At 38.5% G+C, this 12,148-nt stretch overlaps 1 long non-coding RNA gene across 1 annotated transcript; it reads right to left on the reverse strand.

The window, feature by feature from the left end:
* Window positions 1–253: 253 nt before the first annotated feature.
* On the reverse strand, window positions 254–9,121 carry LOC107555636 (uncharacterized). Its single transcript, XR_001605187.1, has 3 exons — window positions 9,023–9,121; window positions 3,003–3,004; window positions 254–265 (listed from the first exon to the last, which is right to left on the reverse strand). It is a non-coding gene; the product is annotated as an uncharacterized lncRNA (long non-coding RNA).
* Between the last annotated feature and the right edge of the window lie 3,027 nt (window positions 9,122–12,148).

Below are 12,148 nucleotides of genomic sequence, written 5' to 3' on the forward strand. Positions count from 1 at the left end.
ACGTCAGTAAGAACTTGGTCCTCTGAGAAACTGTGCTCAGATTTGCCAAGACATCAAAGTCTGCCATCTATGAACATACACATATTTCTCATCCAATTCTTTCAGAAACAAATTATCTGATTTTTAATTGCAGACTTTGATATCTACTGAGCTCGAATGATCAGATAGTCTTATGTGTCTGTTATTATTTCTCAATAGGACTTTAGGAGAAACATATCTGTAAAGAAATAGCAACATCCGAACAATTAAATGTTCCTCTAGGAGTCTTTTCTCACAGAAAAGCTTAAGGAAAATACAAATAATATCTCTTATCTCAATTGTTTCTCCTAGACAGCAATAAGTTAAAAACAAAATCAAATGGTGATCTTTACTTAAATCTCCTATGGAAAATACTCCAAAAAAATCTCAAACTGTGCTCTGCGATCTTGCTATGAGCAAAAATACAAATTGGATCTTGTATGTCAGTTGTTTCTCTCAGATAGCAATGAGATTAAATGGGATCAAATGGAGACTTTGGGGTCTCCTGAGAAAAGACCCTGTGTAATCAATGCTAAAAAAAAAATTGCAATCCTAAGTCATATTTCAACATGAAATTCAAAATCAGATTCATCCCAAATATCTTAGCTGCTATTCACATTGATGTATACCTCTTTATATATGAAAAAGGCAATTGTAGGAGAAACATCTGAGACAAAGTTAATATTGAGTTTAAACAGAATTAAGAGCTTAAGTCTCCAGAGCTATAAAAGAGCAACCTCTGAGCAATAAAACTTTTCTTTGGTCAGAGAGGAAAACAGGTGCGTTGATTGATAGCAGGGTGATGAGATGGTCAAGTTAAGTAGGGATGAGGGTTGTGTAAGAGACTAACTTTATGTTGTGGTGATCTGAAAGCATTTGAGAGGGGAGGACCTCACAGTTCTGTGATCGTGAGACAAGCTGAGACAGAATAAAGCCTGAGAGACAGATTATGCTCAGCTCCAAGACAAATGAGAAGAAACATCTGAACTCTATCTGCAGTGGCAAACAAAAGGAATGAAGGGATTAGAGCAGTCAAGCAGTCCTTCCCTCTCTCTTTGTGTCTCACACACATGTGCCTTCTCATTATTCACAGCACTCTAGTTTACACGCGCACACACGTCACACACACACACACACACACACACACACACACACACACACACATATGTGCCTTCTCATTATTCACACCACTCTAGTTTACACACACACACACACACACAAACAACAAGTTTTTATACCTTGCTCAACTCTTAAAATAAGTTATCCGAAAGCACAGAATGTTCCATATGCTTCCAAGATGATTTGGTGTGTGTGTGTGTGAGAGAGAGAGAGAGAGGTTGAAACATAATTTTATTCCATATTTAACAATTTAAAAATATCACCAGTATTACATCATCTTTACACAATCTTCAAATTGTTAAAAAGGTAAAACCAACTCTCCATCACTATCAACAACACAAAGAACACTTCCAACAGACCATTTTCCAACAAAAGCCTGTAAATTGTTGATTAATTTATAATAAACATACTCAATTCTGAGGCGAGCTTCTAACATTCCCAGAAAAACCCAATAGACCTCTTTTGACCCTTTGTTCTGAATTTTATTTTTTCTGGAAAGCCATATAGAAAGTTTAGCTACTCCAAAAACAAAATTCAATAAAACATGTTTTTGTTTTTCCTTAGCAGAATACTTTGGTCCAAAAATAAATAGAGGTAAAGAAAAACATTCCCCCCAGTTTAAACACCACTGTTTTAACAAATTAAATAACACCCCCAATCTACCACAACCACAAAACAAATGCACCAAAGTTTCATCTTGAATACAAAATGGACATTCCACTCCTTGACTAGAATCTAAATGGGCTACATGTTTATTAGTGGCTATAGCCCCATGGACTATTCTCCATTGGAGATCTTCTGTCCGTTTATCAATAGGCATCTTATACAGAGATCTCCAACATCCTTTCACGGGCTGATCAGGAGCAAAAAAGTCAAACCACCTTGATGTTTTCATTCCTTCAAAAGATCTGCTATGGAGTATTTTCACATACAGTATATAAGCCTCCTTTTTACCCAACTCTTCAAAAGAACTCAGATGTAAATTTGTAAATGAAAGAAAACCATCTTCTAAACCAATCCGTTCACTCACAGTTGGAAAGATATCAAGACATGGGAAAATATACTCACACCCATCCTCCCACTGATTAACCATATCATGATCTTCAGCAAACTCTCTTATGGCGCTTTTCCACTGCATGGTACGGCACGGTACGGCTCAGTACGGTTCACTTTTGGGGGGGTTTCCACTGGGTTCAGTACCTGGTACCTGGTACCTGGTACTTTTTTTAGTACCACTTCGGTTGAGTTTCACACACACACACACACACAAACAACAAGTTTTTATACCTTGCTCAACTCTTAAAATAAGTTATCCGAAAGCACAGAATGTTCCATATGCTTCCAAGATGATTTGGTGTGTGTGTGTGTGAGAGAGAGAGAGAGAGGTTGAAACATAATTTTATTCCATATTTAACAATTTAAAAATATCACCAGTATTACATCATCTTTACACAATCTTCAAATTGTTAAAAAGGTAAAACCAACTCTCCATCACTATCAACAACACAAAGAACACAAGCCTGTAAATTGTTGATTAATTTATAATAAACATACTCAATTCTGAGGCGAGCTTCTAACATTCCCAGAAAAACCCAATAGACCTCTTTTGACCCTTTGTTCTGAATTTTATTTTTTCTGGAAAGCCATATAGAAAGTTTAGCTACTCCAAAAACAAAATTCAATAAAACATGTTTTTGTTTTTCCTTAGCAGAATACTTTGGTCCAAAAATAAATAGAGGTAAAGAAAAACATTCCCCCCGGTTTAAACACCACTGTTTTAACAAATTAAATAACACCCCCAATCTACCACAACCACAAAACAAATGCACCAAAGTTTCATCTTGAATACAAAACGGACATTCCACTCCTTGACTAGAATCTAAATGGGCTACATGTTTATTAGTGGCTATAGCCCCATGGACTATTCTCCATTGGAGATCTTCTGTCCGTTTATCAATAGGCATCTTATACAGAGATCTCCAACATCCTTTCACGGACTGATCAGGACCGAAAAAGTCAAATCACCTTGATGTTTTCATTCCTTCAAAAGATCTGCTATGGAGTATTTTCACATACAGTATATAAGCCTCCTTTTTACCCAACTCTTCAAAAGAACTCAGATGTAAATTTGTAAATGAAAGAAAACCATCTTCTAAACCAATCCGTTCACTCACAGTTGGAAAGATATCAAGACATGGGAAAATATACTCACACCCATCCTCCCACTGATTAACCATATCATGGTCTTCAGCAAACTCTCTTAGTGACTGTGGTAATGATTCGCAAACATCTACCACAATCCTTTCCATCAATCTTTCAGATCTTATATTTGCCAATTGTCCTAATTCAACAAGAGATGAATGCATAGCTTTTAAAAGTTGGCCTAACTTTGTACACCCAGCCTCTCTCAGTGCTGAGCGCAGGCTAATAGAATTTAAAGAACTTGCACAAAGGAATTCATTATAGAATAGTGGCTCTTCAAAGATCCACATACCAGGTAGAACACCGGAATCTCTGGATACTTTCAAAATTTGCCACGCCTGCAAAACCGAATCATAAGATGTTAGACCTGTGACTTGTACCTCTTCAAGTTTCAGCAAAAAAAATTGCTTACTATAACCCAACCTCCCTACCGTCTGTAAAAGCAATTTTGCAGTTTCATGGCATCTCAATCCATTTCCATACAAAAATCTTTGTGCCATTTTTAGTCTAAAAGCCACTATTCGTGAAGATAAATCAACAAGCCCCTGACCTCCCTCACAAAGTGGGAGATATAGAGCAGCAGCTCTAATCCAATGATACCCTGACCAAAAAAAGTCCAGAATTATCTTCTGCACACTTGTAATCAAAGCCTTTAATGGATTTAAAACCATAATTTTATGCCAAAGCATAGAAGCAACCAAATGATTGATTACTAAAACACGTCCTCTATACGACATCTGAGGAAGCAAGCATCTCCATTTAGAAATTTTTGCACATACTTTCTCCATCACCCCCTCCCAATTCCTTTCTTGGAATTGTTGTGTTCCAAGAAAAACACCCACAATTTTTATCCCATTACTTCCCCACTTCAAACCACCAGGTAAACAAGGTATATTTTCCTCTCTCCACTGTCCCACTTTTAACGCTTCACTTTTATCCCAATTAACCTTTGACGAAGAAGCCTTTTCATAACACTTCAAAGCCTTTACAATTGTATGTATATCATTTTCATTTTTAACAAAAATGTTAATATCATCTGCATAAGCAGATACAACTAAAGGTGAATCAGTTATACAGCCTGGTAAACTAAAGCCAGTCAAATGCTTTCTTAAAAAATATAAAAGAGGTTCAACAGATAATGAATACAGCTGTCCAGAAATAGGGCAGCCTTGCCTTATTCCCCTTTTTACTGGTATTGGTCGACTAAGGCCCCCTCCCACCTTGACCATACAAGAATACATTATTACATTATTATAAAGAAGAGTCACCCATGCTATAAACTTTTCTCCAAAACCAAAAGCTTTGAAAACAGAAAACAGAAAATTATGATCTATTCGATCGAAGGCTTTCTCTTGATCTAGGGATACAATTTCAATACTTTGATTATACACATTACACACATCTATCACATCTCTCATTAAAAACAAATTGTCCATTATTGTCTGGTCTGGGATGCAATAGGTCTGATCCATGTGTACAAGTAAGCCTATATAAGGCTTTAACCTATTAGACAAGGCTCTAGAGAGCACTTTATAGTTGGTACACAAAAGAGCAACAGGTCTCCAATTCCTAAGTTCAGTTAAATCTCCCTTTTTAGGAAGTAATGTTAAAACAGCCCTTCTACAGGAGGCCGGGAGTACATTATCATCATACGAGCTCATTAAAACCTCATGCAAATCAGGTCCAATAACCCTCCAAAAATGTTTATAAAAGTCAATAGTGAGCCCATCTATTCCAGGTGCACGTCCAGATGCCAGTTGATTAACAGCATTAGTGAGTTATTCCAAGCTTATTTCTTTATCCAGTTCAGCTTGTTCCGCTTCACAATGTTGAGGAAGACCTTCTAAAAGATCCTGAACACATTGCTCATCACATTGTTCCTTGTCATACAACTTGGTATAGAAGTCCATAGAGCATCTCCTCATTTCCCCTCCATCTGCTGTTACATGACCATCTGAACATTTTAAACATGTCATGCGCTGATCTTTCACAGAAGTTTTTTCCAAGTTGAAAAAGAAAGTACTTGAGGCATCCATATCTTTTAATTGAATATATCGTGACCTCACAAGTGCTCCTTTCACTTTTTCTTGCAACAAGGAATGCAGCTCCAACCTTTTTGTGTGCAATTCATTGTTATTTATTCAGTGCAATTCATTGTTATATATTATGTCTCCTCGCCTTTTAAAAGTTTATTTTCAATGCGTCTTATGTCCCGCTCAACCTCCTCTATGGCCTGTTTTAACATAACTGAAGAAAAAGAGGTATATTGTTGACAAAAAATTCTAATTTGAGCCTTCCCAATTTCCCACCACTGGTTTAAAGACTCAAAATAACTTTTAACTTTCCACTTATCCCAAAAAAATCTTAAAATTCTCACAAAAAAACATCATCTTGAAGTAGTTTATTATTAAAATGCCACTGAAATCTATTACCTTCTTTCTTTAAGAGAAGATTCACAATAATAAGATTATTATCAGAGAAGCCAACTGGTCTAATAGAGCTATCAATTAACTTCGATCTAAGCCCTTGTGACATATAAAATCTATCTAATCTAGCTGCACTCACTCTTCCATCCACAACCTTCACCCATGTATATTGTTTTACATTTGGAAATTTAATTCTCCATGCATCTATTAAATCAAAATGAAGTAATATCTTTTTAAGGTTTTTACTGGATTGTAAATGAGGCTCTTCACTAAGCCTATCAATATTAAAATCAACAGTACAATTCCAGTCTCCACCCAAAATAAAATAATCACAATCACTATATTCTTTCAGTCCCACTATTAGGTGCATAAATATAAATAAAACAATAGATGGAACCCTCTATATCAGCTTTAACCATTGTAACGGGGCTGACAAGACGTGAGACGTGCGGATCCATATGCAAGCTCTTTATTAGGAGAAGACAGAGACGTGGTCATAAAACAGGCATGGGTCAGATAATGGCAGACAGGTATATGGCGGGCAAAACACAAGAATAGTCCTAGGGCTAGCGTAGGTCGACGATCGGCAGACAGAATCACAGGGGCGAGACTAGAGGGATAAATCCAGGGAGACAGGCAAAGATCAGAACCGAGAAAACTGACAAGGCAAGGCAAAACAAGGAAACAAGGGCCGCCATTTTGTGAGCGTGCTCTGGTACAGCCACCACTTCAATCACAGACATTGCGTCGCGTTCTTCCTCCACGACACCCACAGTAAATAAAGATCCGACAGTCAACAAAGCATAATCCATGAACTGAGCGAGTGATGAACGTGGACCCTCGCGTCTAAGCTTAGCCCTCAGAGGTTGATGTATACCATCGCAGAAAAACTCTATCAATAAACAGTCTGGTAAATCAGGATAGTGAGCGATAGCTAAAAACTCTCGGATATGGTTCTCCAGTGATCGTGGACCCTGTTTAAGGGCTAACAAAATCCTTGCGGTGTCCATACCTGGCCAATGTTCCTCAGAAGAGCTGCTGGATCCTTGTTTGGCCGAGTATTCTGTAACGGGGCTGACAAGACGTGAGACGTGCGGATCCATATGCAAGCTCTTTATTAGGAGAAGACAGAGACGTGGTCATAAAACAGGCATGGGTCAGATAATGGCAGACAGGTATATGGCGGGCAAAACACAAGAATAGTCCTAGGGCTAGTGTAGGTCGACGATCGGCAGACAGAATCACAGGGGCGAGACTAGAGGGATAAATCCAGGGAGACAGGCAAAGATCAGAACCGAGAAAACTGACAAGGCAAGGCAAAACAAGGAAACAAGGGAAGGATAACAGGAACTAGGAAAACTAACAGGCGAAGTAATACTCGGCAGTGAATGGTAGTTTGAGTGAGTGATATATAGTGAGTGAGTGATGTGAAACAGCTGTGTGCAATCCGTGCTGAGTGCAATCAGTGCAATGAATGATGGGATATGTAGTCCAGGGCGATGTGCAACAGTGTGTAGTGCGAGAGTCAGTGAAACTGGAAAGGGTGACCTCCGATGGCTAGCAGATGGAAGTTCATGGACTGGATTCGTGACAACCATTAAACCTCAACCTTTAACTAATATACAAGAATTTAAAATCTTCACCTTTAAACTGTTTGAGAAAAGCACAGCCACCCCTCCACTAACATTACTCCCATGACTTAAAAAAAATTGACCACCCCAAAATAAACCCCAATCAACTTCATCTTTTATAGTGCTATGCGTTTCCTGGAGAAAAATAACATCAAGTTTATTCCTATAGACTATCTCCTTTACCAATTCTCTCTTCTGTCTGTCCCTCCCACCATTTATATTTAATGAGCCTACTCTTAAACTCCCCATAGAGAAAAAGGAACAGATAGAGAAATAAGGAAACCAACACGTGCAACATGATGAAGACAGACATCACTTATTTTTTGCTAAAGCTTTTTTATATTTTCGAGTTTTATTTGCCTTGGGGACCTTTTTCAACGCAGTAACATGTTTCCTCAATCGATAACGCTTCCTTTCATCTAACAAATCAAAACTGACCATCTTTTGCAAAATTGCAACCGACCTGATAACATTTTCTGTTTCAGCAAAATAATCATCAACTTTAACAGACTGTCCAAAAGTTTCATCGAGAAAATAATTAATTTCCTCCAGTGAATACAGATCTCTCGACCTGTTTGATGCATCAAATCCTTCTCCATCTGACTCATCCTGTTCCATTTCTTCAGCATCACTTTCTACTTGATTTTTATCATTTGACACAGTTTCTACATCCTTCTGATTATTTTCTACAACAACATCCTGCAAAACAGGCACACTTTTACCCACGGCTTCACTTATATTCAATCTTTCTCCTGTATTTTCAACATCTTTTAAGCTCCCTCCAGCTTTATCAACGGGAACTGACTGCTCTAAAAGCCCATCAACTTTCTCATTTTCTCTATTAGTCTCTACCATCTCATGAACCATACTTACCATCCGTTCACCCTGAGAAGTAGAATTGCTGCTATAAGCTGTAACTCTTTGTCCATCAACTTCATTCGGTTGTTCAGTAGGTCTCTCTGCATGTTCCACTTGTTCTCTATGAGGGCAAGCAAGACGCTTGTGCCCCACATCCCCACATTCAAAACATTTCATGCTCCCTGAATTAGCATACACCGTGTAATATCCTCCTCCATGCTTTATCTTAAATGAAACATCCAAAGACTGTGCCGGAGAATCCAAAAACATGAACACTTGCCTCCTAAATGAGATTACATATTTTAAACGGTCATCTTTACATCCAAGAGTCACCGTCTTAAATCCACTTGCAAATTTTCCAAACCTACGCAATTCTTGTTTGATTAACTCATTAGGGATAAAAGGTGGAACACCTGAAATAACTACTCTCGTTGAGGGAACAGATAGCGGCGAAACTTGAACAAAAGTATCATTAATAAAGACTCCATTTTCAATCAAAGCATGAACCAAACGTTCCTCTTTCAAAAAAACAACAGCAGCTTTGTTCATCCGAGATGCATAAGATATACTGTCATAGCCAACCTGTTCACCTACCACAAACAAAGCCTCTTCCTTAGTGACCCCAGGATCCGTAATAAACCGAACCCTGTGCCCAATGGACAGCGGCAGCGTCACAAAGGACGCCATTCCCCGCAAACTTTCAAACAATACCACCAGCGCACCTCTCCGTCGTCTTCAAAAACGAAAAAGCAATAAATGATGTCTTACCTTTTTCATGCATGTGAAAAAGATGAAAAAGCTCACCACAGCCGTGTACCAAAAAGTAGCCAAACGCTAGCTCTCCACCCGCAACCACTCACTCACACAACCGGACGGCTGACAGTATCAGGACCATTTATGCATTAAAGTTTGTGGGAGTTTATTTATACTTTTTGAATTGAGTTACATTTGAGCAAATTTGCATCTAGGGACATTTTTATTTGTAAAAACAAATTTGGGTACGGTAAGATTTTTTAAATGTTTTTGAAGGAAGTGTCTTATGCATATTTGTGCATATGAGTATATCTTAAAGCACATTTTAGTACCTAAATGGTACATATTAGTGCCTTTTGAAAGGGCACCGTCCCAGTGACAGCTTTTGGACTTCTGAAAGTGTTCAGGTCTGTATACCACAAACAGTGCAGGGATGAGTTTTGAAGAAAAAAAAATCTCTTAGCAAGCACCACAAAAGACATGAAGCAGTTATAAAACAAGCAGATAAATAATTATTTAAAAGCTTTTAAATTGTCTCTCCACTTTATATACACCATAGTATACCTCTTCCCTTCACTCTTCTCTATAGTTTATCAGCCATACTATAAAAGCTGCCAGTCTCCAAAAGAACTGCATTTTCAAGGCTGTTCAGATATGCTCACTGAAGACAGTGGAAAAATACTGAATCTCGAGTTCCTGTTCACTGCCTAAGCCTTTTTTATCAGCGTGCTCAAACGATCCGGTGTGGAACCAGTGACTGGGCCTCAGCCTGATCAATAATGCAACAGTGCTGCAAACCAGCCACCTTACAAATCAATTAAAACCCATTACTGGCCCTGTGTTCATTCACCAGCAGCTGTGTGTTTATTTAGCTCCGTCAGCTCAGGCTGGGAGAGACTGATCTCTCTACAGTTTGTGCAGGTGCCCGAAAGGAGACGTGTGAAAAGGAGGCATTGTGCAGATGGGAACGTATGAGCTCGAAAAATTCCACAAATGTGCATTTCATCCACACCTCACAATCCGCTCGCTTATTTCGGCTGAGTTTGGTTTGGCCGAGCGCTTGCCGGCAGCCGTGACTTACACACACCTTCCAGCAGGATCTGTGATGGAGTCCAGGCCTCTATCTGTTGCTCTCCCAACTGTCCACAGGAGTGTCGGCTTTCATGAGGGGAATGTGTTTGTAACTCTTGGCAGTGTCAAAAAGCCAGAGGCATTACCACGGACCGATAATCAAAACTGAACTCCAAACCAACCCTTTCACATCTCGTTTTCTCACATACACTTCACATACAGACAGGCCATTTTTGCATAGAATACCTGAATGACTTGCATTTACATTTACATTTACATTTATGCATTTGGCAGACACGTTTCATGTATCCTAATGCAACACACTCAATTTGGCTTTCTATTTCCAATGGATTTATAAACTACAAAATCAGGAATTACTTTTTTAACATCTTGACTAATTATTTGACCAGACAACACTTTTACACAAAATTAAAGGGGTGCTATTATGGTTTTTCACTTTTTCAACTTTAGTTAGTCTGTAATGTTGCTGTTTGAGCATAAAAAAGATCTGCAAAGTTACAAAGGTCAAAGTCCAATTCAAAAGGAGATATTTTATTTAACAGAAATCCCTTTTCAAAAACTACAACGAATGACTCGTTTGGACTACAACGCATATTTTCCGGGATTTGTGATATCACAAATACAGACGAATGGGACGAGACCTGGTTGAGCTGCACTAGAGAAGGCAACGAGTGTTATCACTATGTCGGAGATACGCTAGCTTTCCCAAGACAGTCGAATTTAGAGTGGTTACAATCATCCGGGTTTAAATCGCGCTCAAATTGATTTGATTTTGACGCAATATTTACACTGAAGCTTGCAGGCGACTATGGTAAGGGGATGACTGCCAATCACAGCACACACTGGCCCAGATAACCAATCACAGCACGTTTCGTATTTCAGAAGGTGGGCCTTCATTTGATACAGGAACTTTTTGAGCCGTTCATGCCAGACTGGGGAGAGAGGTGTTGTAATAATGTAAAATATGTGAAAAATAATGTGTTTTTCGAACAACCTAGTATGAGAGCCTGTTCTAGTATACCCCCAAAACAAAATCAAGACTTTGTAAAAGAGCATAATAGGACCCCTTTAAACAAAAAATTCAAAATAATCTTTCTTCTCCAAAATCATGTCTACTCGACATAGTGACATTGTAGACCATCTAGAACAACACTTAGAACTCCCTAGCAATTATTTAAAGGTGACATATCATGAAAATCTGACTTTTCCAGGTTTTAAGTGCTATAATCAGGTCCCCGGTGCATCTACCAACCAAGGAAACTATAATATATATATATATATATATATATATATATATATATATATATATATATATATATATATATATACACTGGATTAACCCAGTAACTTTGTTTTGGTAAGCCTTTTTCTGCAAGCGTCTGAGAAAACGATCGTGTCTGATTTTGCTCCCTTGGTGACTTGGCAAAGGGATCTCATTATAGTATTACCGCCCCTTAATCTGTAAATTTACACCCACGGCGCCGTTATTGTGTTTTCACAAGCGACAACGGTGTACTAGTTCTAATGCCATAGCGAAAGTTTGAGCAAAACATACTAACTGTTCTGTCATTGGCTGCACAGACGAGCACAGAACACTGTTTACAGTCCCAGCCTCAGAGGAGACAAGAGAGCAGTGGATTTATTGATTTATTTAATGTATATTGCTGCTGCCACACAGATCTAAAATAAACATGCAATGTATTTCCCAGCTGTTTACCTTCAAAGACATAGCCGACTGTTTTTTGTAACTCATGTGTGTTTTTAACGTAAACTTGTGTGTGAATGAAAACTTAGTTTAGTACTCACATGCTGTGACAGCTGCTTTCTGTCCGTGTGCTTCGGATGTGTGCTCTCAGAAAACCAGAAGTTTAAACTCATATGGTTTATTAAAACACATGATTTCCGCACGATAAACATGATAATCAGAACCAAAGCAGATGTTTTTAGCAGGTACCAGCTGTAATGGCGCAGCTCTATTCTGAAAAAGGGGGCGGGAATTTGCAGCAGCTCATTTGCATTTAAAGAGACAGGCCCGCTTCCACTCAAAAT

The sequence above is a fragment of the Sinocyclocheilus grahami genome, unplaced genomic scaffold (genome assembly GCF_001515645.1).
Source record: "Sinocyclocheilus grahami isolate Dianchi unplaced genomic scaffold, SAMN03320097.WGS_v1.1 scaffold541.1, whole genome shotgun sequence".
Taxonomy (NCBI): domain Eukaryota; kingdom Metazoa; phylum Chordata; class Actinopteri; order Cypriniformes; family Cyprinidae; genus Sinocyclocheilus; species Sinocyclocheilus grahami.